Genomic DNA, 6,947 nt, shown 5'->3' on the forward strand with positions numbered 1-6,947 from the left:
CTTGTGAAAAAAAGAGATGCAAAATGAAGGATGATGAAAAATAAAAGATCGTTTTTCTACAGGTCTCTGCAGAATAAGTGGCCCTCGTGTGTGTGTGTGTGCGTGCGTGCACATGTGTGTGTACTTCGTGTGTGTGTCTGTGTGGGTGTACGCACACGTATTGTATATGTGTGTGTACTGTATGTGTAAGTGCCTGTGTTTGGACATGCAATGTGTACTGTGTGTGTGTGTGTGTGTGTTATGTCATCATTTGCCTCTGGAGGAAATAGATGATGACTAGCATGTACAGCCTCCCATGTGATGGTCTGTTAAATCCTCATCTTGTAGCCGGTGTCATCTATCAGATTGCATCCGCATAACTCATACAAAGACCACATAAGGACACACACATCAAACACAAACATGCACACATACACACACGGTCTCTCATGAGTTATGCACATGCACAACTCGCATTCACAAACATACACAGACACACAAACACACACAATCAATATGCAAAATTGAACACACACACAGAATATCCAAACACAGATATACGTACACACAGTGTGTATAATATGCTCAAGTAATGAGTAAGCCTGTGGAACTAAATACACTCCTAAAGGCACAATGTGTTTTTTTTTGTTTCTAACACACACACACATATCTTATACTGTACATACATACAGGACACATAAACTTGATCTATAATATCCCTCAGGAGGCTATCTGCTCTTTGTCCCTCTTTCACACACACACACACACACACACACAGTGAGTGTAGCTAATGGGAGACACATGAGGCTAACATGGAGTCTAATTCTATTCTATCCAGTGAACTGCAGCCAGCAGGGAGGAAGAGAGAAGAAGAAGAAGAAATATGGAAAGACTGAGGGCTGGGAAACAAAGCAGGGGGGGACAGAGAGAGTGTGTGTGTGTGTATTTATATAATGTGTGTGTGTGTGTGTATTTATATAATGTGTGTGTGTGTGTGTGTAAAAAAAAAAGAACATAGTGAAAATGGGCTGAGATTTTAGATTTATTGCCTCTCTGTGCTCTTGGACTCTTCTGCCTTGGACAGTCCTCCCACTGAGCGTTTGGTAAAAAATGGGTTGCAGTGTAACCTCTTTAAATACACACACACACACACTCACATGCACACACAAAACACATGCTCTCAAACATACACATAGGATTTTAGACCACCCAGCACACATGGCATGTACACCACCCACACACACACAGAGACACACACACATGCACATATGGTTTGCCCACTCTTACAGAAACAGAAACATACACACATATTGCTCACCACTGGCATCCAGCTATCAGCCTCGTGCATGTTTCAAATGTGTCAGCATGTGTGTATTGTGTGGACAAGCAAGAGGAGGAGTACAGGAGCCTGCTGGAGGACTTTGTGCAATGGTGCAAACTCAATCGCCTTCAACTCAACACTTCAAAGACCAAGGAGATTGTGGTGGATTTCCGCAGGTCTAAGCCCGCTCTGCTACCAGTCTCCATGGGGTCAATGTAGAGGTGGTAAGCACCTACAAGTATCTGGGTCTCCACCTGGACAATAAACTGGACTGGTCAGCCAACACTGACGCATTCTACAAGAAAAGGCAGAGCAGGCTGTACTTCCTGAAGAGGCTGCGGTCCTTCAATGTGTGCAGCAAGCTCCTCAGGATGTTCTACCAGTCTGTTGTTGCCAGCGTCCTCTTCTATGCAGTGGTATGCTGGGTAGGAAGCACAAAGAAGAAGGATGCTGGGTGACTTGACAGGCTGGTAAGGAAAGCTGGCTCTGTAATGGGAGCTGAACTGGAGTGCATCACTTCAATATCTGACAAAAGGACCCTGAACAAACTGATCAACATTTTGGACAATGAGTGTCATCCACTCCACAGCACTATTGTAAAGCAGAAGAGCCTGATCAGCTGGAGACTTCGCTCACTGCCTTGCACAACAGACAGACAGAGGAAGTCATTTGTCCCCAGGGCCATTGAACTGTTCAATGCTTCACTTAAGGAAAGAGGAGAGATAGACTTCTCCGCATTGTCTGTCTGCCTCTCCACCCTCTCCATGTTTGGGTACTGTCTGTCCACTAGCCACGTTTTACCACCGACTTACTGCCTCACTATTTGCGTGCTATGTTAGCACATATGCATAACCCCTCCCTCCATCCCACAGCCAGATTGTGGCCACACTTATACCTTTACTATATATATATAAAACTATATATATATATATATATATATATAGTTTTTCTATAGTTTTTTATATTACCTGCCTTCTCTCTTATATGTCCATATTTATTTTATGCTGGTCTCTAGACTTTATTCTTGCACTGTTGCACTCTTGGACTTACTCATTTGCACCATCACCATGGCACTCACTCACACAGAGCACCTTACCTTACTATGCACAGAGAATCACAGGCTCAGTCCCTGTCTCAGTCATTGCAAGCGCCTCATGATTAATCACCCACTATGTGGATACTGTTTTTAGACTTGATTCAGATATAGTGTTATTTAGTATAATTTGTATTTTCGTATATTCTTTATCTTCTACTGCCCTTATTGCGTAGTTGTGTTTTTTATATTATATACTTTTAATTATTTTCTTCTGCTGTTAGTGAATGTTGTGTGTGATGTCTGTATGCTACTGGGACCTTGAATTTCCCCTTGGGGATCAATAAAGTATCTATCTATCTATCTATTTGTGGATGTCGGTGTGTGTGTGTGTGTCTGTGTGTTTTTATTTCTGTGAGCTCATATTGGATGTTGGAATGTGTTTGCATGTGTATATGAATGAGTGTTTTTCAGTGTGTAAATGTGTGTGTTTGGGAGGCAGCGTGTTTATGTATGTTTCTGTGGGATGGGGAGTATCTATGGATACTTGGTGTTTATTTAGTATTGGTACTGCAGGGTTATTCATTGGATACATTCATGTACTCTCAATGAGCCATTTCTGATCACTGATTGGCTGACGCTCAGTATTTGCTCACTGATTGGTGTAGATTAATTTGGCAGGCTCTAGTTTTGTCTGGTCACTGATTGGTTAAGCCTCAAGTGAGTCCAGGATGAAGTTAGTTTAACACAATCAGTAAGAACTGAACTGAGTATAACAGGTAAAACAAAACTTTTGGGACACATGAATTTGTAAAAGAACAGAATGTTCAGAAATACATTAAGAGCTGTAACATTTTAGATTCTTGCTGTATTTCAAAAAAGAAACTGACTTCTTTTGTGAGTGCAGATTGCCACTCGTGACTAATTCATGATTAATGTAAAGTAGAGGAGGGGGAGGAAGATAAGGCACATCCACTGACATGACACCGCTGTCAAACTACAGCCAGAACTCGTCGACAAGCCTCCAGCTCCGAGCCTGCGCTGTGAGCCTATCCTGATGATAAGAGGCGCTTTGTAGATGTGAAGTTATCTCCTCCGAGAGTTTGGCGGGATTGGGTTGTCTTCGTGTCGGAGCTAAATTAAAACACTGGTAAGGGGTTCGTGATGAGCATTCCCATGGAGGAAGGAAGACGCAGCAGTGACGCAAGCCTGCCTCTCCTCTGTGTCCTCTAGTGAGTATGTTTGAAGAGTTTCCATATTTTTATCCCTATTTTAGATGTCCCTGCCTTTACACTGATTCTTCCTCCTTCCCTCCCTTCCTCCCTCTCTCCTTCTCTCTCTCTCTCTTTCTTTTTCTCTCCCGCTCTCTCTCTCTCTCTCTGTGTACTTGGGTTTGGCCTGGAGTCTGGACACGGTCTCTATCTGGCCCTGCACTGGACCTGAGCCACCTGCTATCTCTCTGGGTGTGTGTGTGTGTGTGTGTGTGTGTGTGTGTGTGTGTGTGTGTGAGGGAGACAGAGAGAGAGAGAGAGAGAGAGAGAGAGAGAGAGTGTGTGTGTGTGTGTGTGTGTGTGTGTGTGTGTGTGATTGCGTATTCTGTTTGAGAGCCAATGAAATTGAGAGCCAATGAAACCTAAGCCTTCAAAGTTATCAGACAATCCAGCCTCTACCCAATCGATGCCATCAGGCCCTTCTCTGAGAGAGTCCAGGGCACACACACACACACCGGAGGACAGAAACCCACAGGCATGCTGGGTAAGAGGGACATTTGCTTGACAGGCAGGCAAGCAGAGAGACAGACAGACAGACTGAAAACACTTCTGAACACACTTCTGCTGCTCTTACATAACTTACACCACTATGCCACTTGCATACTTAGGTCAAACAGAACGACCTCAGCCATTTATTGGCCTGACTTTTGCACTATTATATTGACTGTCTACTGTATGCACAATTGCACAATTTCAACCCAAATTTTGCTGCTCTTATTTCTTCATTGTATGTGCCTTCTTATTTACTTTTTATATTGTTTACTTGAATGTTATGTTTGTCTGTGGACCAAATTGGTAAAATATGTCTTGTCTCATCCGTGGGATAGTGGGAAACATAATTTCGATCTCTTTGTATGTCTTGACATGTGAAGAAATTGACAATAAAGCAGACTTTGACTTTGACTTTGACAGACAGACAGACAGACAGACAGACAGACAGACAGACAGACAGGCAGACAGACAGGCAGGCAGACAGAAGCAACTTGGTCAACAGCGATACATGCTACTACCCTGGCTGCAAATTACATTTGCTGCCGCTAGGGTGCGTTAGATTGGTAACACTTTAGACCCTGTATCAATAAAGCATAGTAAACACATTCATAAGTGTTATGAAGTATTTCTAAAGCCTCATAGTGATTGACGCGTGTACATATATCGATAGCTTGAGGGAGAGGGAGAGGAGAGAGAGAAGGGAATTGTTCCAGACAGGGATGACGGCAGACTCTGGGACCAGACAGAAAGAGCTGGAGTAAAAGCTACACATCAAAGGCTCTTGAAATGTCAAGGTGTTCGAGAACCACTGACAACAGCAAAATAAATGTCCCCTCTCCTCCTGTCAACCCCAGGCAGACACCACAACACAAACCAAAGCCTCACAGCTGAAGAGGGACATGTGTCGAGAAAACGTTCCTCTGTTGTTTTGCAGCTGATATATTTCTAAAATGGATGCTCTGGTGTCTGACTGGACTAGTCTATCACGGCAATGGCTCATTCTTCTCTAATCACACCGATTTAGGCTTTGTGAGAGACCACAAAGTAAGGTTGAAGTGTGAGAGTTCCTTTCTGACTGTAAAATAATGCTTCACAGACTAATATAATAAATGTCATGCACATTCATTTTCTTTTTCTATATAAAGCCAACATCCACAGGACGTCACCAGGGAATTGCATCCCGACCAGCTTTAACAATCGGAGCCCGTGTCTGTTGATGAAATGCTTCTATAGAGAGTGCACTGTTTGAAGTATCTGGGATTGGTATGAGGATCTATGCAAGTGTCACATGCAGGAAGGAGATGTATTAAATGTAATCAGATTTGAATAAAAATAATTGGAACATTGAACATAATCTGTACATGGTCCATGCTAATCTCACTAAAGACAAGCTACTGTATGCAAAGTGTTTTAAGCAAAGTCACCTTGAAAAAGTGTGCCAACATTCTCAACCAACTCCATTCCGTGTCATTTCAGGTAGATCTAATTAAGTAGCCCATGAAATCTCACTGTTACAGAAAGAAGAACACAAAAAGATAACTCACAGCAAATTGGAAGGACACAGCCATCCTCAGGCAACAAATGGAAAAGAGTAATGGCATAACAGAAGAAAAGACTGCTGTGCTTTTTCGCCTTTCCTTGTGTGACTTTCTGAGTCCTGATTATCATGCTTTTTATTTTCTGTGGGCAGAGTCTCAGGCTATTGTGCCACTGTAAGAAGACAAGCGTGCCAGTGTCAGCTCAGTGTCAGTGTGTGTGTGTGTGTGTATGTGTACAAATTCAGGTCTGGACCAGGCATAAAGAGTGGTTTGTTTGTGCTTGTCAGTTTTCAGCTCTTGGGGTTGCAGTAGGCCTACACAAGGTTAACAAATCAAATTAGCAAACAGAAAAATACTCCCTCTTTCCAACCCCCTTCTCTCTCTCTCTTTCACACACACACACACACACACAAATACGCCAGCATACATATCCTTAAAGATAAGTGTCACCATGTGGTATGCACTCAAGCACCACACACACACACACACACACACATTTCTGTCTTCTTGACTAGTATAATGAGGGAAGCATAGAGATACAAACCCACAGCGTGTGCTGGTCAGTGAGGAGAAACTCTGTGTTTGGGTCAAATGTGTTTACAGCAAGCAGAAGCCACAAGGATGACCGACTCAGACAAGCCTGATGATCAGAGGGGGACAACCAGAGAGACCCCACACTTAGGTAAGCCCTGCTACTTTAGCCACCACACAGCTAACTGCTAACATCAAGAGGTCAGCACACTCTCACACTCCTTCAGAAGTATGTATTTAATATAGAATATCTCACGCAGCAACATGGATACCTGACAGAGTTCCACCGCTAATGCTGCTAGCACTTTCGTTGCAACCAACCAACCACTTTCACCATGACAGAATGAAACACATCACTCTGGGAGGCAAGATGAAGTTGTTTTCTCCTACCTCTGTGGATGGTATCACATTATTATCTGGGGACTGAATTGCATTGTGCATTGTGACAAATAATACACTGTGAGTTTTTTCGAGTGGAAAATGAGAGAAATTTTAAGTGGCTTTATTTTATTACTGCTTTGAATCAGATGAGATTTTACTGTAACATTAAAAAGATGGGTAACACTTTACTTGATAGTATCGACATAAGAGTGACATGACACTGTCATGACACATGAACCCAAACCCAAACCCTAACCCTAATCCTAACCGCTAACCCTAACTTTAACTCTAACCCTAACCCTAACCTAAACCTAACCCTAATCCAAACCCTATATTGTTATGACAAAAAACAAATGTCACTTAATAACAGAAGTGTTATGTCATAAAGTTTATGACTTGTT

At 42.7% G+C, this 6,947-nt stretch overlaps 1 protein-coding gene across 1 annotated transcript in view; it reads left to right on the forward strand.

The window, feature by feature from the left end:
- atn1 (atrophin 1) overlaps positions 1-54 on the forward strand; it is a 16,455-nt gene extending 16,401 nt beyond the window's left edge. Inside the window, exon 9 of the mRNA XM_048260591.1 lies at positions 1-54. This exon is cut by the window's left edge and continues 799 nt beyond it. The gene's annotated coding sequence lies outside the window, so the exon portion shown is untranslated.
- Positions 55-6,947: the final 6,893 nt, after the last annotated feature.

Source organism: Alosa alosa, chromosome 13 (assembly GCF_017589495.1).
Source record: "Alosa alosa isolate M-15738 ecotype Scorff River chromosome 13, AALO_Geno_1.1, whole genome shotgun sequence".
Taxonomy (NCBI): Eukaryota; Metazoa; Chordata; class Actinopteri; order Clupeiformes; family Clupeidae; genus Alosa; species Alosa alosa.